At 45.1% G+C, this 24079-nt stretch overlaps 1 protein-coding gene across 6 annotated transcripts in view; it reads left to right on the top strand.

The window, feature by feature from the left end:
* The window catches only part of LOC143785632 (ankyrin repeat and fibronectin type-III domain-containing protein 1-like), a 269138-nt gene that overhangs the window by 136372 nt on the left and 108687 nt on the right, over positions 1-24079 (top strand). The window contains exon 1 of one of the 6 annotated variants that reach the window (XM_077274666.1): positions 23777-24006. The exons of the other annotated variants lie outside the window; for them this stretch is intronic. The gene's annotated coding sequence lies outside the window, so the exon portion shown is untranslated. Of the gene's footprint in view, positions 1-23776; positions 24007-24079 lie in introns of those variants that run through there. 6 annotated transcript variants of the gene reach the window in all.

A 24079-nucleotide genomic window follows, 5' to 3' on the forward strand; every position in this document is an offset into this window, starting at 1 on the left:
GGTGGAATGTTTGCCGGTTGTTTGTGCCGCTTTTCAGTAGCGCCCTGTGAGTCGCCCCAGACAAGAGATGGTATGTCAGGAGATCTGCCCACTGGAGCCTCTGCATTAAGTGAGACTGCTGACTCCACCGGTAACAAGGACTCACTTTGATTTCCCTCTTTTTGCTACTCAGCACCAAATGTTTTGATTCCTAATTTAGATTATCCATCCTGACAAGTTCCAAAACGTGCTGTCTCCTGAAACCAGCACTGATGGGTCTGCAGCGAAATGGTGCCCCCTCTTCTGCACCAGCGAAAATCAAGGAGAGAGCGCTGCTCTGGGAGCACAATGTAATACATGTCTTATTATTAACATATTGGGGTATTAAGAAGCCCCCCCAACAACAAGTAAGGGCTAAGAGTGACTATATTACCTTGTATAATATTAGGAGGCATCTTACGTAAAATAAGAACTCTGGAACGTCTTTTCTTAGAATATTACATTGTGCCATTCCTCTGTTATTCCTCCTGGTAGTGTATGAATAAATTAACAACTGGAGGTTAATATGCCCCTTGTCACAAAAGCATTTGCCTACTTAGTCTGACACTATCAGTGGTACTTGGAGATGAACAGATTACATGGGAACACACCTCACTGATAAGTTGAATGGTGACGCCCAGTTGTCAATTTACTTATATATTTCCAAGAGGAATACTAGAGGTGCAGGTTAGCACAGACTTATAAGAAAATATCCAGAATCCTCATTTAAGTGAGAAGGCAAGTATTTACCAAAACGGACGCGTCATGGGGGCTGACCGGTCCTGTTTAACATATCTATAGCATAAAAACCTGTAGAAAAGTGTTGGATTGTTGCCCCCCCCCCCCACACACACACACACACACACACAACAAGGTAAAACTGCTTTTCGTTCACATACCGGTTCAATATATCCAGAAACTGCACTGATTCTCATTCTCTCTAACATCCACTATTTCTGGTTTATAGTTACTCGCTATCAGGATTCTACCAGCATCATAGTAGCTGGAACTTCCTTTGTCTCATTTCCCAACATGCATTGCTTCTGTCACTGTCCAACAGTTTGTCTTTATTGGACTGAAAGCCTCACTTACTTTACATGGATAATGACCTGCCCCTACTTACCGTAGATGGATATTGACCCACCCCCACTTACTGTAGAAGGACCGACTTACCGTAGAATGACTGAGACCTGCCCCCACTTACCGTAGATGGATATTGACCCACCCCCACTTACCATAGAAGGACTGACTTACAGTAGAATGACAGACCTGGCCCTACTTACCGTAGATGGATATTGACCCACCCCCACTTACTGTAGAAGGACCGACTTACCGTAGAATGACTGAGACCCACCCCACTTGCTGTAGATGGATATTGACCCGCCCCCACTTACTGTACAAGGACAGACTTACCGTAGAATGACTGAGACCTGCCCCCACTTACTGTAGATGGTTATTGACCCACCCCCACTTACTGTAGAAGGACCGACTTACCGTAGAATGACCGAGACCCACCTCACTGTAGATGGATATTGACCCACCCCCACTTACTGTAGAAGGACCGACTTACCGTAGAATGACTGAGACCCACCTCACTGTAGATGGATATTGACCCGCCCCCACTTACTGTAGAAGGACCCACTTACTGTAGAAGGACCGACTTACCGTAGAATGACTGAGACCTGCCACCACTTACTGCAGATGGATATTGACCCACCCCCACTTACTGTAGATGGACCGACTTACCGTAGAATGACTGAGACCTGCCACCACTTACTGCAGATGGATATTGACCCACCCCCACTTACTGTAGAAGAACCGACTTACCGTAGAATGACTGAGACTCGCCTCCACTTACTGTAGATAGATAATGACCCGAACCCAACTTACTAGAGGGATAATGACCTGTCCCCACTTACTATAGATGGATAATGACCCACCCCCACTTACTATAGATGGATAATGACCCACCCCCACTTACTATAGAGGGATAATGACCTGTCCCCACTTACTATAGATGGATAATGACCTGCCCCCACTTACTATAGATGGATAATGACTCGCCCCCACTTACTATAGATGGATAATGACCCGCCCCCACTTACTATAGATGGATAATGACTCGCCCCCACTTACTATAGATGGATAATGACTCGCCCCCACTTACTATAGATGGATAATGACCCACCCCCACTTACTATAGATGGATAATGACCCGCCCCCACTTACTATAGATGGATAATGACTCGCCCCCACTTACTATAGATGGATAATGACCCGCCCCCACTTACTATAGATGGATAATGACTCGCCCCCACTTACTATAGATGGATAATGACCCGCCCCCACTTACTATAGATGGATAATGACCCGCCCCCACTTACTATAGATGGATAATGACCCGCCCCCACTTACTATAGATGGATAATGACTCGCCCCCACTTACTATAGATGGATAATGACCCGCCCCCACTTACTGAAGACTTGAAAAGAAGAGATCCTCCAGTGACGATCAGGTGAGTATATATATGTCCCCGCTTAATTGTAAAGTGCTGCGGAATATGTTGGCTCTATATAAATAAAAAATTATTATTATTCTTATATATGGTGAAACTTCACTTTTATTCCAGAGAAATTAAAACATTAAATAGTGAGAAGAGCAAAACCGGAAAACCTGATGGGCATACACGTTTTGGCATGTAGCCTCATTCTGGTACCATGAAAACATAGTTTGTTGGGGCCCCTACAGCTTGTGCGGAAAAATGGTATTATAGTGCTGCTCTTGTGCCGAGGCCTGTTCATAGTCTTGCTTTGGCCAATATAAAGCTTTGATGTCTTTGCAAACACCCAAGCTTCGTTATACAAAGGTCCACATGAACCTATAGACATGAGACTAAAGAAGTAATAGTAACCATGGAAGTAGCCATCAGAGTGTAGGAATGCAAAGTATGCCACTATAAAAGCTGCAATAAGGCTCCATACTGGATGTCGGCTATGGAATCTCGTTATGGTATAGGATGCTGCCTTTCTGGGCTATTCAGAAGCCTGATTTGAGGATTATACAAGCAGATTAGATGCCTGCTTTATGCATTAGCCACCGGAGGTCTGCTTTATAGACTAGCCACCGGACGTCTGCTCTATACACTAGCCACCGGAGGTCTGCTTTATACACTAGCCACCGGAGGTCTGCTTTATACACTAGCCACCGGAGGTCTGCTTTATACATTAGCCACCGGAAGTCTGCTCTATACACTAGCCACCGGAGGTCTGCTTTATACACTAGCCTCCGGAGGTCTGCTTTATACACTAGCCCCCAAAGGTCTGCTTTATACACTAGCCCCCGGAGGTTTGCGTTATACACTAGCCCCCAGAGGTCTGCTTTATACACTAGCCCCCAAAGGTCTGCTTTACACACTAGCCACCGGAGGTCTGCTCTATACACTAGCCACTGGAGGTCTGCTCTATACACTAGCCACCGGAGGTCTGCTCTATACACTAGCCCCCAGAGGTCTGCTTTATACACTAGCCACCGGAGGTCTGCTTTATACACTAGCCACCGGAGGCCTGCTTTATACAATAGCCCCCAAAGGTCTGCTTTACACACTAGCCCCCGGAGGTCTGCTCTATACACTAGCCACCGGAGGTCTGCTTTATACACTAGCCACCGGAGGCCTTCTTTATACACTAGCCACCGGAGGTCTGCTCTATACACTAGCCCCCAGAGGTCTGCTTTATACACTAGCCACCGGAGGTCTGCTTTATACACTAGCCACCGGAGGTCTGCTTTATACACTAGCCCCCAAAGGTCTGCTTTACACACTAGCCACCGGAGGTCTGCTCTATACACTAGCCACCGGAGGTCTGCTTTATACACTAGCTCCTGGAGGTCTGCTTTACACACTAGCCACCGGAGGTCTGCTTTATACACTAGCTCCTGGAGGTCTGCTTTACACACTAGCCACCGGAGGTCTGCTTTACACACTAGCCCCCGGAGGTTTGCGTTATACACTAGCCCCCAGAGGTCTGCTTTATACACTAGCCCCCAGAGGTCTGCTTTATACACTAGCCACCGGGAGTCTGCTTTACACACTAGCCACCGAGGTCTGCTTTATACACTAGCCACCGGAGGCCTGCTTTATACACTAGCCCCCAAAGGTCTGCTTTATACACTAGCCCCCAGAGGTCTGCTTTATACACTAGCCACCGGGAGTCTGCTCTATACACTAGCCACCGAGGTCTGCTTTATACACTAGCCACCGGAGGCCTGCTTTATACACTAGCCCCCAAAGGTCTGCTCTATACACTAGCCACCGAGGTCTGCTTTATACACTAGCCACCGGAGGTCTGCTCTATACACTAGCCCCCAGAGGTCTGCTTTATACACTAGCCACCGGAGGTCTGCTTTATACACTAGCCACCGGAGGTCTGCTTTATACACTAGCCCCCAAAGGTCTGCTTTACACACTAGCCACCGGAGGTCTGCTCTATACACTAGCCACCGGAGGTCTGCTTTATACACTAGCTCCTGGAGGTCTGCTTTACACACTAGCCACCGGAGGTCTGCTTTATACACTAGCTCCTGGAGGTCTGCTTTACACACTAGCCACCGGAGGTCTGCTTTACACACTAGCCCCCGGCGGTTTGCGTTATACACTAGCCCCCAGAGGTCTGCTTTATACACTAGCCCCCAGAGGTCTGCTTTATACACTAGCCACCGGGAGTCTGCTCTATACACTAGCCACCGAGGTCTGCTTTATACACTAGCCACCGGAGGCCTGCTTTATACACTAGCCCCCAAAGGTCTGCTCTATACACTAGCCACCGGAGGTCTGCTCTATTCACTAGCCACCGGAGGTTTGCTTTACACTCTAGCCCCCAAAGGTCTGCTTTACACACTATCCCCTGAGGCCTGTTCTATACACTAGCCACCGGAGGTCTGCTTTACAGACTAGCCACCGGAGGTCTGCTTTACACACTAGCCACCGGAGGTCTGCTTTACACACGCCACCGGAGGTCTGCTTTATACACTAGCCACCGGAGGTCTGCTTTATACAGTAGCCACTGGAGGTCTGCTCTGTACACTAGCCACCGGAGGTCTGCTTTATACACTAGCCACCGGAGGCCCGCTTAACACACAATCATTTAATGGTCAGAAGAAGTTGACCAATTTTAATTTTTTTTGCACTAAATTGCTGGTCCAAGATTGTTCCTTACGATGTGCCATATCTGCATGAGATGAAAATATACGGTAACTCTAAAACCTCCTTCTTATTATCGTGTAGCTTTGGGGTCTCAAGCTCTGTCAGGCAAATGGGCCGCAAATAGAAAAAAAAAATAATTTCACGGGCTGCATTCTTTGCAGGACAAAATAAATGATGTTTTCAGTGATAGTTTTTTTTCTATAAGACATTTCAATCACTTTCTTATCCATTTTTAGTGTCCTGACACCTTTCTATCATAGCTGCGATGCTCCGTGTAGGCTGTCACCTTTCTAGCATAGCTGTGATGCTCTGCATGTGCTGACACCTTTCTATCATAGCTGTGATGCTCTGCGTTTCCTGACACCTTTCTATCATAGCTGCAATGCTCTGCGTGTCCTGACACCTTTCTATCATAGCTGTGATGCTCTGCGTGTCCTGACACCTTTCTATCATAGCTGCGATGCTCTGCATGTACTGACACCTTTCTAGCATAGCTGTGATGCTCTGCATGTGCTGACACCTTTGTATTATAGCTGCGATGCTCTGCGTGTTTTGACACCTTTCTATGATAGCTGTGATGCTCTGCATGTGCTGACACCTTTTTATCAAATTACAACTCATTGACCTTAATAACAGACTGGTCATTTGCTGTCTCATATGTGACAGACAGGTGACAATGTACGGAGATAATCATTGTCATCCACTTGACCTGTCGACAGTTTTAATGCTGTAACTGATCAGTGTGTACACAGTCCTACAGAACGAGGTGTGTTTTATACTTTTTTCACTAAACTATATAACGGTAATGACTTTACATGTTGAATCTCTTTATGGATCCTTTGAGAAATGTACGTTGTTTTCATCAGCAGGAGCACTGCTGCTATACCTGCTAATTACATGGAGCTGATCTCATTAGAAACTAATCTCTATGGTCCTTTCATGCTAAATTATAATATTAGAGTTATTTTAAAGGGGTATAAACATTTTGGAAACACTTACCATGGTCTTCCGTCCGTTTTTGCGGCCCCTATAGATTTCTATGGGGCCGCAAAATTTCCACGGAGCACCATACGCCGTATGGCCGTGAGGGCCGTATTTACGGCCGTGAAAAAATATCAAGCCTGCTCAATCTTTTTTCACGGCTTACGGACACGGCCCCCATTAAAAATCAATGAGGCCTCCAAAACAATGGAAGCTTGTTTTTGCTGTGCACCGTAACTTCCAGTTTTGCGGAACGCTGTTATTTTGTTTCTAATACTTTTTCCATAGTATTGGAAACCCAAAAAACGGCGATCCGCAAGTTTTTTCCGTTATTGCAGCAGACCATGAAAATTGCGGCGCTACGGCCCACAAAAAAACACGGTAAGTATAAAAGAAGCCTAAAAGGGTTATTCCCATCTTCATACATGGATATTGCCGGATAGAGCTTGTAGAAGCAAGCACTTTTGCAATTTACTGCCTATAAAAATTTGTGTCCGTTCTTGAGATATTAACACTTCTTATTGTTTACATCTCGTTGCTTAGGAGACCGACCACCGTTGCTATCTTTCCTGTTATCACTGTGCTGAATCTGGCCGGGAATTGGAGTTAACGGCGCACTTCAGAGATCCTGACCAACTTCAAACACCTCTTACAAGCTCAATAGATCAGAGCTTGTGTGCACTGTGCATTTTCTACTGTCTAGCGGCGGTGGTCAGGTCTCCAAGGCAACCAGATGTAAACAAAGAAAAGTGTTAATATCTCAAGAATGGCTGAACATTTTAACAGGCAGTAAATTGCAAAATTGCTTGTATTTCCAAGCACTATCCGACAATACTCATGTATAAAAATGGGAAAATCCCTTTTAATTTTTTTTTTTTTGTGCACAGCTGTAATCCGTGATCAAATCTGAATACCGCTGCAGCGCCATCGCAGGAGAATAAAAGTATTAATATACACCCATTGACATCATTGCGATGGGCACTCCGGAGAGAGCTGCTGTCTGCTCCAGTTGATTCATGGGGGTCTTAAATGAATGGACCCACTGCATGCAAATGTAGCAATGAAATATCCCAGTGTTTTGGGAGCTGCCTGTGACTCATGGCTAGTGACCCTCAGATTTTAGTAATCTGGCGAGTGGCAGCTGTGAGTCTCTCCCACCAGGACCCACTTCACAGCCGCGCTCACCTCTCCCTCTCTCTGCCCTGTGCTCCTTTCACGCTGTGTGGTCGGTATCAAGGGAGGTTTACATTGCTTCATAAAAAAAAAAAAAAAAAAAATTCATCAAGGCAGTAGTTGCCAAGCCTGTGTAACCGCATCTCGGCATGGCTTCCCCCGTCATCACTGTCTGGGCTCCTGCAGAAAATCAGCTTTCCCAGGCTGAGAAAAAAAGTTTGCTTTTCAATCCTGGCACCACTTAAATTGTTAATATATATAAGGTTGTATTATGTTTGGGTGGCGTATTAAAAATCAGCTAAGCGTTGCCTCGGGATTAGCATTCAGCAAGGAGCATGGGGTTTTTGGTGGAGTTATTAGGTTATTCGATGCTCAGCTGACACCCTCGCTCTTTGCCACTTGAAAAGTGTTGATTTAGTTAAGGGGGCACTAAACTTGAAACGTAAGTCAGTCCAATAAGAAATAGTATCTGTTCCAATAATACTCAGAGTTCACGGGGCATCCCTCATAGCCCGACAACAGACACGCTGTTCTCCCATATCGCCACGATGTCTTCATGCCCTATGAGGGGCCCTTTCAGGATCTTTTTCTATAAGAAATATAGCTCCTGCTCTGGAGGACTCAGCTCAGCCATGTATTACATGATCACCCATTCATTTCAATGAATTTGACTTGTAATACTCAATTGGTCCAACAGAGGTCACTGCAGAGAAAATTGTGTGGCCGCGGCACTGATCACTGTTAAAAAGAGGATTGTCTTGGTGCAACAACTATTTCAGAATGGCGCAAAACCTTGTACCTACCCTTTCACATGACTTTCCAGAATGAGATGTTAATGGTGTGTATATGAAGGAGAATATAATTTATGCATTTATCACCAGTTTTCTCATCTGCCGGCCCTATCTCTAATTTACAGCCATCTCTGAGCTTTAGTGAAAGGAGACTAGCTGCTATATCTCCCATGCACTGTACCCACATACATGAAGAAATCATGCTCATCAGTCTCTGTATAGCACACATTCAGAACCTACTGCATGGAAGACATTTTACAGCCGTACTGAGCAGTGTAGCTGTGAATCTATCACCGGCATGAGAAAAAAAAAACCTAATAGAAAGCAGCAGCAATATGGAGGGCTTTACACAGCAGTAAAGAAAAGTGTATCTGTGAATCTTTCACTAGGGTGAGATAACTGACTTACCAGAAAGCATCAGCAGTCTTGAGAGCAGTCTTGAGAAGTGCAACTGTGAATCTTTCACTAGGGTTAAATAAACAAACTGCTAGAAGCAGCAACAGTATGAATGACATTACACAATAGTACTGAGCATCACTGCTGTGAATCTAGCACTGAAATAAAAGAGCTGCTAGAATGCAGCAGCACCCTAGAGTACATTATACAGCTGTATTGAGCAGTGTAGCTGTGAATTTAGCACTGGGAAGAGAGGAACCTACTAGAAAGCAGCAGCAGTATGGAGGACATTACACAACAGCACTGAGAAATGTAGCTGTGAATCTTTTACTAGGGTGAGATAAACAATCTACTAGAAGCAGCAACAGTATGGAGGGCATTACACAATAGTACTGAACAGCCCAGCTGTCATTCTAGCACTGGGATGAGATAAAAGACCTGCTAGAAAGCAGCAGCACCATGGACGACATTATACAGCTGTATTGAGCAGAGTGGCTATGAATCCAGCACTGTGGTGAATAAAAGACCTGCTACAAGCAGCAGCACCATGTACGACATTATACAGCTGTATTAAGCTGTACTAGAATCTATAGCATGATCTACCTCTGCTTTTTTTCCTCACTGTGCTCCTTAATTCTCCTCATCGCCTCCTGTATAACGGATCGCTAGCGATATCGTTTAGTGTGAAGGTACCTTAAGTAGGCAGCTGCAAGCTGATCCATTAGTGATCTATCTTACTGGCCATCTTGTCATGAGCAAGACTGATTTGAACTGTTTTCAGAATGAAGGATAAGTACGGGGGTGGGTAGGTGGGGAGAGGAATGGCTCATAAATAAAGTAGCAGATTTCTCTGATAATATACATTAGAAAGTTATTACTGCTGCTTTATGCAAAATTTGTTAAAGGGACAACAACCATTTATATTTTGGCAGATTATAAGAAATCTGGGAAACAATCAGCATTGCTGCCATCCCAGTTCTCACATGATGGTTGTTTTTGTTATTCTTTTCTATTGTGCCAACAATAGCTTACATAATCATCTCATGGTGAAGGTTGTCAAAGACCCCTGAGCAAAGAATATGGTTGGTACCATATCTGCTGTGATCTGCGCCTTTCCCTCCTTCATTGGATTTGCACCTTAGACATACATGGCATATAAACAGGATATTTTTTCTAAATGTCTGACAGATGTAGCTCTCCACTTATGACTTATGTGGAGAAAAGGGGGGTCTCATAACCTACTTGGCGACTAAGTAGAGAGGCCGTGCATGTCCGTTCATCATTATAGGAGGTATGGTAATGGCAAACTTGGTTGGCTCCACAAATCCCATAGAAGTGAATGGAGGGAGACACACAAAAGCACCATCTCCTCTCTATCCGTTCTCCCCCTAGATCTGGCAGATACTTCACCTGGCAGACCTGGGACCCCTGTTCTGCTTTGGGATGTGCATCAGACATTTATAATCTATTCTGTGGATATGCCATAAGTGTCTAAGGTGAGGATACCCCTTTAAATTGTGTGATATTAATGTAGCAGGTCCTAGATAGAGTGAGCTGGAAGTGAAAACCACTAGGTGGTGGAAAATCAAGAAGACTGTACTCGTTTCAGCCCATCCAAAGCTTTCATTAGCAGAGAAGATAATCACCCACCTGGCCTACACCTACACACACTGGCCGACTGTTCCTAATGCCAATAGGAAGTGCAGCTCTGAAGCACAAGCTGTTTCTATAGCAAGCGAATATTTCGTTTGGGTTCACACCTCCAGCATTTGTGATCTGGTTACAGAGCAGGATATCTGGACTGGCCATGGGTCTCCACCCAACCCGGAGAGCCTCGTAGGCACCCGTTACCGGTCCGGACAGCACGTTCCGTACATGGACCATGAATAGCTGACAAGTGAAACCGGCCTTACGATTACTTTTAAAGAGGTTATCCAAAATATAGAATTTAAAAAAAAATTCCAATAATGTAAAATACCAAAAGCAATACTTCTCGCCTGCTGTCTCCCAGCAATGTAGCACTGACCCTCCTGCAGCGCTCCTGTAAACAGCACATGACTGCTACAGCCAATCGGTGACCCAAGTGATCACATGATGTGTTACTGGCACCACCATTCAGTGATGATGGAGCCATGATGCCAGTAGTACAGCCATCTCCACTGTGGCCCCTGACTGGTCAGCTCTGGATAATTTTCATATGACCTTTGAGTTTTTATTATTTGGATGTGGTTGTGCTTTAAAAGTTAGAGATTGTGTCAAAATTTGATTTTCTGTAAAAGCATTGTTCAGTTTTGTTAAGAAGTTACTGTAGAAATAAGATGAGAAGGAGTCTCTCTGCTGCGATCCCCAGCGATTAGCTGTGATCTGCGCAGCTAGTGTTCAGTTTCCCTGCAGCACTCCCAGAGGTGAGATGAAGCATTACACATTTTTGGTTTCAATCAAATAGGGCATTCTGGAAGTAGTAGTTTCATAATAGTTGGAGACTTTTCCTTTTGTAATGATACTTAGTAGTGTGTTATATATTTCCTCATTATACTATGTCTCAATAATTGGCGTAACTGTAGGAAAGTGACATCTTCCGTGCTTTCCCCAAATGCCACGACGGCTCCGGGCACAGTTGAGGCTCCTCTCTCTGCCGATCCTCATGTTTCCTAAAACAACAGAATCATCCGAGTGTTTTCTCTACAGATCGTCTTATTGTTCTACAATTCATTGCCCGAGGCCTAAACTTTCCTCCCGAGCAGTGGCGTCTACGGCCGCTCAGGACTCAGCCTGCGACACTAATAGCTCCGCGCAACCTCCTCGTTTCCAGTGTTCACTCTTCTCGTCGGTGGCTGATTGCTAGGATTTTACTGGATCGTGACGGTGGTTTTATTTATAACTGTTGTGTGAATTTCCACTTCTCTATTGTATTTGTATCACACGCAGACCCTTTAGAGGACGTGTCCTGAATTAGTACTACATGGCTGATTTCTGCAAAGAAAACTGTCCTCAAGTTGTGTGCAGCATTGCAACTTCAATGAAATTGACCTACAGTACTTGCCACAACCTGTGGACAGCGGTGGCGCTGTTTCTGAAAGAAAGCCGCCATGTAATTCTAATCTGGTACAATCTTTTATTTAATCAGAAACCCAGAGATCGTCTCTGATTTTCTCCTTGTGCTGATCATTTCCCCTGCAGCGGCCACTACAGGGGATATATGGTATTACATGCAGCCATTAATATAAATAATCATTTTTGGAATATTATTTCTTGTTCTCCATTACGAGATCTACTGCTTGTTTAGCAGCCCTATAAAATGGATCATAGATCTCAGGAGAGCAGTAAACCATAATTAATTTTGTACATTTCTCCCTGGGAAAAAAAATCACAGCCATAAGGTAAAAACACCTTGTTGACATTTCTAGCCATACCGGAAGTGTTGTCATAGGGGAAAAAGGCAAATAAGTTTTTTTATGAGACGCCTGTGCCTTCAACCTCTGATACTTCGTCACATAAATTCATATTTTCTACCAGACTTATCTGCTGAATTGCTTGATGCATAATTATACTTTTAACGGATGAAACAGTCAGTGACTAACATTTGCCATAGATGTTATTACAGCCCATGTCAGGCAGTTCGTCAGCTGCATGAATTGAAAAATAAAATAAAAAAAAGTTGTGGGTATTTGCTTTACTCTGTAGACCACCATAGTGTAGGAGTGTGCGACGTATGAGCTGAAAGTATCGCCCTACCCTAAAAAAAAAAAAGTGTCTCGCCCTCTGGAGGACCAGGCACATCGCCGGCAGCCTATTCATTTAATTAGGAACTATGTGATGCTTCCTTTTTCCTGCGGGGGCACTGTAGGAAAATGAAAAACTCCCTACCAGGATCTCTTACAGATGTTGATCGCTGAAAAGTTCAACAGCAAGATGCCTTGTGATCCGCTTATTGTTGGGGGCGGCATTTTTAAGAATAAGGGAGAGTCCAGAGGGAAGAACCCCTTTAATAATATATTCTTATACAAGAGTGGGCTCCGCTATGTAGTAGAGATTTTGTAGATCCCCCTAAGGAGCAGCTGCAACCACTGCACCCCCTGTAGTCATACTATATCCTATAACAACCCACCATCACAGCGAGAGTGTGGCGACACACTGGATAATGCTGCGACTCTGAAGATAAAGCAGAGCCGTGAGTGAGGTCCGAGACCTTGTCAGACAAAGGGTTAAGCAGCGACACTTCTGCCTTGTATGCTGACTAATAGGATTATCCTTCATGCAGTGAATTGGACCCCTAAGGCGCGCTCAGGGGAGTAGAGACAAATGCTTCCAATATCTCCTGTCAGCAGTTCTGCCAAACATGGAGCGGATACATGTGTGATGGGAACAGATCGTCACCATTCATAATGTATCGCAAAACGCATCAGTGTATGGATTGTCCATGACACGTGGGGTGCAGCTGGAAGCTCGAACACCTTCTCCTCTAAATGTCATTTGCCAGCTATAGTGCCATGGTAAAGGGGTCTTTGGTCTCCCCCAGGCACCAGAACCCAAAACTGGCTTCCAAATCTGCAGCCCCGCTATTGATGGTTCTCTAAGTACATTCTGCCCCTTACTCCACAAATACAACTAATCATAGAAATACCATTTGGGCATGCTGGGAGTTGTTGTTTTGTCAACTGTCCCAATGTTTTTTTTTCCCTGCCGGTCTCCTCTTGTATTTTCTCACCACTGTGATTGTCCCATGGCTTAAATGGTGCCAACATCCAGTATATGGGGAAAGTATTGGGACAAACATCTTAAGTCATTGAATTCTAGTTTTTCCAGCCCCATTTCCCTGGTGTATAGCATCTGACGTCATCGCCCCCAGAAAATAACATCTGGCCCTGTTGCCCCCGTGGTGCATAACATCTGACCTTGTCGCCCCCAGAATATTCCAACCGACCCTGTTGCCCCCTTGCAACTTGGAGTATATCCTCTGCCCCTCCCGCCATGCCGCCTGTCTTTACTAACATGTGATAGAACTGCCGGTGGTGCAGAGCTCACGGATACCAGCACGGTCCTGTAATAGGAGCCACTGGGGTAACAAGTCCGTCCATGACATTTCTTCCTCCTAAATCTTCCCCCATCACCTGTGAGTGATATTATTGAGAAGTAGAAGGAACCGCAGCAACTCAATCATGAAGTGGAGACCCCGTAATGTTACAGGGCGGCGGGCTGAGTGCTGAGGACCAGGGGGCAGAAAAGTCACCACCGCCCTGCTGACCCCATAACTGCAGAGTCCAGACCTTCTCTGGTATAGCATCAGCACAAACACTGCTCTCCCGCCGGGAGCTTCATGGCCGAGCAGTTGCATGCAGCCGTACATCACCAAGCACAATGCCGAGCGTCGGATGGAGTGGTGTAAAGCCACCACCACTGGACTCTGGAGGAGACATGTTCTGTGCAGTGACGGATCACACTGCTCTAGCATCTGATGGAGGAGTCTGGGTTTGGTGATTCCAGGATAACGTTACCACCCAACTGCATTGTGCCCCCTGTACAGATGGTGCAGGAAGAATAATGCTATGGGCTGTTACCAGGGGACGACCTCTGCTTCTTGGTCCCAGTGACTGGAACTGTAAACTCTTCAGTTCAAGACATTGTGGACAATTGCAGCTGCCATCTTTGTGGGAACAGTATGGGGAAGACTCTTTTCTGTTCCCCATGACTGTGCCCAGTGCACAAGCTCCATACAGACATGGGGTGGGGGAAATTAGTGTAAAAATATGAGCAGCGGCACAGAGCCCAAATCTGTCACATCCAACACCTATAACGGAGATTATGAGCCTGTCCTCCCCCAACTTCAGGGTCTCACCTCATAAATGCTCTCCTGGATGAAAAATATTTACAATTGAGAGTCCTCTCAAGATATATCTCTTCTGTATGAAGGGACACACATTCCCACAGATCTTGTAGTAATTATCCCCAGGAGAGTGGAAGCTGTTATAGCTGCAAAATGGAGATGAATTCCATAATGTCCATGGAATGTAGCACAGGAGGTGAGAAATGCTCCTGTCGGTGTAATGTGGAGGGGACACATTCTCCATCTTGTATCCCACAGCTCTGTACTGACATTGCCATCAGTTGTCTCTTTATGACCTGACATTGGAAGAACAAGCTAACGCTATGAAGATGTCGGCCATAGTTGGATTGACCCCTAGATCAAAGTACTCGAAAATTACATGAATTCTTGGGGATACACACTTCTCTGTGGGCCGCATAGTGCCCCTGTGTTTGGCGCCGTTCTATTGCAGCATTGGAATCAGACCCATGGGAACATATCCTTGGATCTAGTCTGTTGTACATATTTTACTTGAGTTTCCTTTAATAATCTAAAATGTACGTTTTCTTCTTTTCAAGTTTTGCAACTTTTTGTACTTTGTGGTTCCATTCATCGCCATATTCTAGAATTCTCCTTTCTGTCAGTGAATGAAAACCTTGTGTTGGCACTCCAGAGTGACACAGCGATGCCCTTTATCCAAGCTAAAATTGTGAAATTACCCAGCAATGCGTCCTTATAAAATATAGTCACAAAAGACCTGCACATTGTCTGTCAGTGCACGCCAGACAAGGACAGTATATATATATGTATATATGTATATATATGTATATATATGTGTGTGTGTGTGTATATATATATATATATATATATATATATATATATATATATATACATATATATACATGCATACATACAGTGAGTACGGAAAGACCCCTTTAAAAATTTTTCGCTCTTTGTTTCATTGCAGCCATTTGGTGAATTCAAAAAAGTTCTTTTTTTTCCCATTAATGTACACTCTGCACCCCATCTTGACTAAAAAAAAACAAGTGTAGAAATTTTTGCAAATTTCATAAAAAAGAAAAACTGAAATACCGCGTGGTCATAAGTATTCAGACCCTTTGCTCAGGGGTAGAGAGTTCCAGAGTATGGGGGAAGCACGGGAGAAGTCTATGCGGTGGTGGGAAGAAGAGATGAGAGGGGAGTAGAGAAAGAGGTCTTGAGAGGATCGGAGGTTGCGTGTAGATAGGTATCGGGAGACCATGTCACAGATGTATGGAGGAGAGGTTGTGGATGGCTTTGTATGTCATTGTGAGGGTTTTGAACTGGAGTCTCTTGGCAATAGGAAGCCAGTGAAGGGCTTGGCATAGGGGAGAGGCTGGGGAATAGCGGGGAGACAGGTAGATTAGTCGAGCAGAAGAGTATAGGATGGATTGGAGTGGTGCCAGAGTGCTAGAGAGGAGCCCAGAGAGTAGGAGGTTGCAGTAGTCAAGGCGGGAGATAAGGGCATGCAATAGTGGTTTTGTGGTGTCATGGTCAAGGAATGTGCAGATCCGGTAAATATTTTTGAGTTTGAGTTAGCAGGAGGAGGCAAGGGCTTGGATATGTGGCTTGAAAGAGAGGGCAGAGTTGAGGATCACCCTGAGGCACCGAGCGTGTGGGACTGGGGAAAGTGAGTAGCCATTGACATTGATGGATAGGTCGGGTGGAAGGGGTAGAGTGAGATGGGGGAAAGATGATGAATTCTGGTTTGTCCATGTCCAGTTTTAGAAAGCGAGCAGAAAAGAAGGCTGAGATAGCAGACAGACCGTGTGGGATTTTGGTCAGTAAGGACGTGAGGTCGGGTCCAGATAGGTAGATCTGCGTGTCATCGGCGTAGAGACGATACTGCAAATCATGTGGTTCAATGAGCTGTCCCAGGCCAAAGGTGTAGATGGAGAAGAGCAGGGTCCCTAGGACTGAGCCTTGGGGAACACCGACAGACAAGGGGCGAGGTCAGGAGGTGGTGTGGGAGAGGGAGACACTGAAAGTTCAGTCTGTTAGGTATGACGAGATCCAGGATAGAGCCAAGTCTGTGATGCCAAAAGATGACAGAATCTGTAGCAGGAAGGAATGGTCCACAATGTCAAAGACAGGTCCAGGAGAAGGAGGACAGAGTAGTGTTGCTTGCTCTTGGCAGTTAGTAGGTCATTGGTGACTTTGGTTAGGGCAGTTTCAGTTGAGTGATGCGTTCAGAAGCCAGATTGTAACCGGTCAAAGAGGGAGCAGGAAGAGAGATGGGAAGACAGTTCAAGATGGACATGCTGTTCCACTAGTTTTGAGGCATAAGGGAGAAGAGATATCTGGCGAAAGTTAGACACAGAGGATGGGTTGAGGGAGGGCTTTTTGAGGATGGGTGTGATTGAGGCGTGTTTGAAGGATGAGGGAAATACACCATTTGTAAGTGAGAGGTTGAAGAGGTGTGTTAGAGTTGGGATGAAGACTGTGGCGAAGTTAGGCATTAGGTGGGACGGGAGCAGGTCAAGCGTGCAAGTGGTGAGGTGTGATCTTGACAGGAGGGTGGAGAGCTGATCTTCTGTCATGGTGGAGAAGCTGGTTTTGGAGGAACAGGGCTGAGCAGCTAAGAAGGGCATTGGAGGCGGAAGGCCAAAGCTTTCTCTGATCATATCAATCCTCTGCTTAAAGAAGGAGGCAAAGTCTTCAGCAGTAAAGAGTGGAGAGGGAGGAGGTGCTGGGGACGGAGTAGAGAATTGAAAGTGTTGAAAAGCTGTTTAGGGTTGTGAGACAGGGAGGATATGAGAGATGAGAAGTAGGTTTGTTTTGCAGCAGTGAGCGTAGACTTGAAGCTGGCGAGGGACTGCTTGTATGTGATGAAATGCTCAATAGAGTGGGATCGCTTCCATCTTCGCTCAGCGACCCTGGAAGCCCGTCTCAGTTCTTTGGTCAGGCTGGTCAACCAGGGCTCTGTTGATTGTATGGGTTTTGCTATGCATGAGGGGGACGGCCGAGTCAAGTGTTGCTGTTATTTTGGTGTTATAAAAAGTGGCAGCAGCATCTGTGTCATGAAGGGAATCTATGTCTTTAAGAGGGAGAAGGGACTCAGAGAGTGATTGTAAATTGAGGTGTTTGAGATTTCTGTGAGGGTGAGTGAGTTTGTGAAGTGGGGGTTGCACACTAGGAGAAGGTTGAGGTCAAAGAAACTGGCAAAGGAGCTCAGCGACAGAATTGTGGCAAGGCACAGATCTGGCCAAGATTACAATAGAATTTCTGCAGTACTCAAGGTTCCTAAGAGCACAGTGGCCTCCATAATCCTTAAATGGAAGAAGTTTTGGACCACCAGAAGTCTTCCTAGACCTAGCCGTCCAGCCAAACTGAGCAATCGTGGGAGAAGAGCCTTGGTGAGAGAGGTAAAGAAGAATCCCAAGATCACTGTGGCTGAGCTCCAGAGATGCAGTAGGGAGAAGGGAGAAAGTTCCACGAAGTCAACTATCACTGCAGCCCTCCACCAGTCAGGCCTTTATGGCAGAGTGGCCCGACGGATGCCTCTCCTCAGTGCAATACATATGAAAGCCTGCATAGTTTGCTAAAGAACACATGAAGGACTCCCAGACTATGAGAAATAAGATTCTCTGGTCTGATGAGACGAAGATAGACCTTTTTGATGATAATTCTAAGCAGTATGTGTGGAGAAAACCAGGCACTGCTCATCATCTGCCCAATACAATCCCAACAGTAAAACATGGTGGTGGCAGCATCATGCTATGGGGTGTTTTTCAGCTGCTAGGACAGGACTACTGGTTGTCATTTAAATAAACATGAACTCTTCCAGAGTGCTCTGGGCCTCAGACTTGGCCAAAGGTTCACCTTCCAACAAGACAATGACCCTAAGCACACAGCTAAAATAACAAAGGAGCGGCTTCAGAACAACTCTGTGACCATTGACTGGCCCAGCCAGAGCCCTGTCCTACACCCAATTGACCATCTCTGGAGAGACCTGAAAATGGCGTCCAGCAATGTTCACCATCCAACCTGACGGAACTGGAGAGGATCTGCAAGGAAGAATGGCCGAGGATCCCCAAATCCAGAGGTGAAAAACTTGTGGCATCATTCCCAAGAAGACTCATGGCTGTACTAGCTCAAAAGGTGCTTCTACTCACTACTGAGCAAAGGGGCTGAATACTTATGACCATGTGATATTTCAGTTTTTATTTTTTAATAAATTTGCAAAAATTTCTACATTTCTGTTTTTTTTCAGTCAAGATGGGGTTCAGAGTGTACATTAATGAGAAAAATGAACTTTTTTGAATTTACCAAATGGCTGCAATGAAACAAAGAGTGGAAAATTTAAAAGGCTCTGATTCTGAATACTTTCCGTACACACTGTATATTAGAAAAAAAGGAAATGCAAGAGACAGAATTTATATAAGTAGCCGGTTATGAGTATGGAATATTGCAAAATGAATCATAAGTTACAAATTTATTATTTGATATCATACAATGAATATTCTACTCTGCATCGATTAAATGTGCAATCTTCATCATCATCAATATTATGTGTAGTGTGTGAGATACAAGCTGTCTGTCATCACACATCCGATCCCCCGTGTATCTATAGATTTTACCATGTGGAGCCCTGTTGGAGCATACTGCAGCTGTCAGTTTCTCATCTTACTCTCTGTGGCAGAGCTGCGCTGCAGAGAAGGAGGATGCGATGATGTGACTTTCACTGCGGTGCAGAAATGATTATCATTGGTAGCATGTATGTATGATGGAGAATCTGATCACGTTTGTGTATAATGACGCAACCGGTCGTGTGTGTATAATGGAGCCTGGTAAAGTGTGTATAATGGGACAACCTGTTGTATGTGTATAATGGGGCGCCTCCTCATATGTGTGTATAATGGGGCACCTCATCATGTATGTGTATACTGGGGCACCTCATCATGTATGTGTATACTGGGGCACCTCATCATGTATGTGTATACTGGGGCACCTCATCATGTATGTGTATACTGGGGCACCTCATCATTTATTTGTATAATTGGGCACCTCATCATGTATGTGTATAATGGAGCCTTGTCTTGTATATGTATAATGTGGCCTCGTCATGTATTTGTGTAATGGGGCACCTCGTCATGTGTGTTTAATGGGGCACCTCGTCGTGTGTGTGTAATGGCACACCTTGTCATGTATGTGTATAATGAGGCACCTCGTTATGTGTGTGTGTATAATAGGACACCTTGTCATGTATGTATAATGGGGCCTCATTGTGTTTGTGTATAATGGGGCAACCCATCAGGTATGTGTGTAATGGGCACTCCGTCATGTATGTGTATAATGGGGGCCCTCATCATGTATCTCTATAATATGGCACCTTGCCATGTATGTGTATAATGGCTTACTCAACATGTATATGTATAGTGGTGCCCCCGTCATGTATGTGTGTAATGGGGCATTCCTTCATGTATGTGTATAATGGGCACCCCATCATGTGTGTGTGTGTATCATCAGACACCTTGTCATGTGTATAATTGGGAGCCTCATCTTGTAGGTTAATAATGGGCATCCCGTCATGCACAGTACTTGTATAATGGGGCCTCGTTGTGTATGTTTATCATGATCTCTTGGGGCACTCCATTATGAATATGTATAATGGGGTGCCCTGTCATGTATGTGTATAATGAGGTACCTCGTTTTGTATGTGTGTGTGTGTGTGTATATAATAGGGCACCTTGTCATGTATGTATAATGGGGCACCCCATTCATGTGTGTGTAAATAATGAGGCACCCCGTCACGTGTGTATAACAGGGCACTTCGTTCTGAATGTGTATAACGGGGCACCTCGTCGTGTGTGTGAATAATGGGGCACCCCGTTATATATGTGTATATATATGTATAATGGGGTACCTCGTGTGTTTATAATAGAGCACCTTGTCATGTATGTGCATAACAAAGCACCTCATCGTGTGTAGAACGGGGAACCTCGTCATGTGTGTATAATGGCACCTCATCATGTATGTGCATAATGGGGCATCTCATAATGTGTGTTTAATTGGGCACCCCGTTATGTATGTGTATAATGCGGCACCTCATTGTGTATCTATATAATGGGACACCCCATCATGTGCTTATTATGGCGCACCCATCATGAATGTGTACAATTGGGCACCCTGTCATGTATGTCTGTAATGGGGCACCCCATCATGTATTTGTGTAATGGGGAACCACCTCATGTATGTGTATATTTGGGCACCCCATCATGTGTGTATCATTAGGCACCGTGTCGAGTGTGTATAATTGGGGGCCTTACCATGTAGGTTAATAACATGGCACCCCATCATGCACAGTATGTGTATAATGGGGCCTCGTCGTGTTTTGTATAATGATATCATGGGGCACCTTATCATGTATGTGTATAATGAAAACATGGGGCACTCCGTCATGTATTTGTATAATGAGGTGTCATGTCATGTATGTGTATAATGAGGTGCCCTACCATGTATGTGTATCAGTCACTCCGTCATGTATGTGTGTATAAAGGGGCCTTGTCTTATATGTGTATAATGGGGCAACAGTCGTGTGTGTATAATGGGGTCTCATTGTGTATGTGTATAATGGGGCAACTCAACATGTAAACATGCATCTCACAAAATTAGAATATCATCAAAACGTTAATTTATTTCACTTCTTCAATACAAAAAGTGAAACTCATATATTATATAGAGTCATTACACAAAGAGTGATCTATTTCACGTGTTTATTTCTGTTAATGTTGATGATTATGGCTTACAGCCAATGAAAACCCCAAAGTCATTATCTCAGTGAATTAGAATACTTTATAACACCAGCTTGAAAAATGATTTTAAAATCCCAAATATTTGCCTACTGAAATGTATGATCGGTAAATGCACTCAAAACTTGGTCGCGGCACCTTTTGCATCAATTACTGCATCAATGCAGCGTGGCATGGAGGCGATCAGCCTGTGGCACTGCTGAGGGGTTATGGAAGCCCAGATTACTTTGATAGCAGCCTTCAGCTCGTCTGCATTGTTGGGTCTGGTGTCTCTCATCTTCCTCTTGACAATACTCCATAGATACTCTAAGGGGTTAAGGCCAGGCGAGTTTGCTGCCAATCAAGCAGCAATACTGTTGTTTGTAAACCAGGTATTGGTACTTTTGGCAGTGTGGACAGGGGCCAAGTCTTGCTGGAGAATTACAGTTCCATCTCCAAAAAGCTTGTCAGCAGAGGAAAGCATGAAGTGCTCTAAAATGTCCTGGTAGACGGCTGCGCTGACTTTGGTCTTGATAAAACACAGTGGACCTACACCGGCAGATGACATGGCTCCCAAACCATCACTGATTGTGGAAACTTCACACTAGACCTCCAGCAGCTTGGATTGTGGCCTCTCCACTCTTCCTCCAGAGTCTGGGACCTTGATTTCCAAGGTCTAGTGGAAATATTCACAATCGGTGATGGTTTGGGAAGCCATGTCATCTGCTGGTGTAGGTCCACTGTGTTTCATCAAGACCAAAGTCAGCGCAGCCGTCTACTAGGATATTTTAGAGCACTTCATGCTTCCCTCTGCCGAAAAGCTTTTTGGAGATGGAAATGTCATTCTCCAGCAAGACTTGGCCCCTGTCCACACTGCCAAAAGTACAAATACCTGGTTTACAAACAACACTATCGCTGTGCTTGATTGGCAGCAAACTCGCCTGACCTTAACCCTATAGAGAATCTATGGGGTATTGTCAAGAGGAAGATGAGACACCAGACCCAACAATGCAGACGAGCTGAAGGCTGCTATCAAAGCAACCTGGGCTTCCATAACCCCTCAGCAGTGCCACAGGCTGATCTCCTCCATGCCACGCTGCATTGATGCAGTAAATGATGCAAAAGGATCCCCGACCAAGTATTGAGTGCATTTACTGATCATACCTTTCAGTAGGCCAACATTTCAGATTTTAAAATCATTTTCAAGCAGGTGTTCTAATTTACTGAGATAATGACTTTTGGGTTTTCTTTGGCTATAAGCCATAATCATCAACCTTAACAGAAATAAACACGTGAAATAGATCACTCTGTCTGTAATGACTCTACATAATATATGAGTTTCACATTTTGTATTGAAGAACTGAAATAAATTTACTTTTTGATGATATTCTAATTTTATGAGATGCACCTGTATGTGTATAAATAATGGGGCATAGTCATGGATGTGTATAATGGGGCACCCCGTCATATGTGTGTATAATGGGGTGCCTCGTTGTGTGTGTGTGTATAATGGGGCACCCCGTTGTGTATGTGTAAAATAGGGCCATATCATATATGTGTATAATGAGGCCATATCATATATTTGTATAATGGGGCCTCGTCATGCATATGAATAATGGGGTTCACCGTCATTTGTGTATAATGGGGCACCGTCCTGTGTGTGTATAATGGGGCCTCATCCTGTGTGTGTGTGTGTGTGTGTATATAATGGGACACTCTGTTGTGTGTGTATAATGGGGCACTGTCGTGTATGTGTATAATGGGTCACCCCATCATGTGAGTGTATAACGGGGCCTCGTCCTGTGTGTGAATAATGAGGCACTGTCCTGTGTGTGTGTGTATAATGGGGCCTCATCCTGTGTGTGTATAATGGGGCCTTGTTGTGTGTGTGTGTGTGTGTATAATGGGACACCCCGTTGTGTGTGTATAATGGGGCACCGTCGTGTATGTGTATAATGGGTCACCCCATCATGTGAGTGTATAATGGGGCCTCGTCCTGTGTGTGTGTGTATAATGGGGCACTGTCCTGTGTGTGTGTATAATGGGGCCTCATCCTGTGTGTGTATAATGGGGCCTTGTTGTGTGTGTGTGTGTGTGTGTGTGTGTGTGTGTATATAATGGGACACCCTGTTGTGGGTGTATAATGGGGCACCGTCGTGAATGTGTATAATGGGGCACCCCGTCATGTGAGTGGGCCTCGTCCTGTGTGTGTGTGTATAATGGGGCACCGTTGTGTATTTGTATAATGGGGTCTCGTCATGTATATGTATAATGGGGCACCCCGTCGTGTGTGTATAATGGGGCCTTGTCATGTATGTGAGCAGTATAGACATGGGTTACAACTTCCACCACTAATGATAGACCCGTGCCCTGCCGATGGGCGTAGATTACTGTAGGGGCTCCGTGGACCCTGTACATCCTTTGTCGGCCCCATGCGATTAACCTACGAGTCGTGTTGTCTCCCCGTCGGCCAATTCTCACTCCTCGGGTACCAGCGACAATGGCTTGTTGTTATGTAAAGAAGCCTGTATCCAGCAAAAAACGTGGAGAGATTCTTCAGTATTGGAATCTTAGTCACATGGGGCCGTGACAGTCCACCCCCCCCCCTCCCCCAGCTAATCTAGTTTCTATAGAAACAAGATTGGGAAAAAAGACCGACAGAGAGGGGCAGAAAAGAGTAAGAACGAGAGGGATAGAGAGGTGAGCAGCCATAGGTACGAGGGGAGTCGGGGGGACCACAATGGGCAGCGAGGAATCTGCTGACGGACAGGTGACGCATCAAGTTCCTCCACATAACTGATGTGCCGGGATGCTGTTAACGGATCCTAGATTCTCCTGGAGGTGGACAAGGAGTCAGGGTAGAGTAAGAGCAGGTAAGTGTTAATGCAAGTGAGCGGGGACGGAGAATAACGCGGGTTTCCATCATTTGCATGGTACGATCCGATT

Source organism: Ranitomeya variabilis, chromosome 7, assembly GCF_051348905.1.
Source record: "Ranitomeya variabilis isolate aRanVar5 chromosome 7, aRanVar5.hap1, whole genome shotgun sequence".
NCBI classification, from domain to species: Eukaryota; Metazoa; Chordata; class Amphibia; order Anura; family Dendrobatidae; genus Ranitomeya; species Ranitomeya variabilis.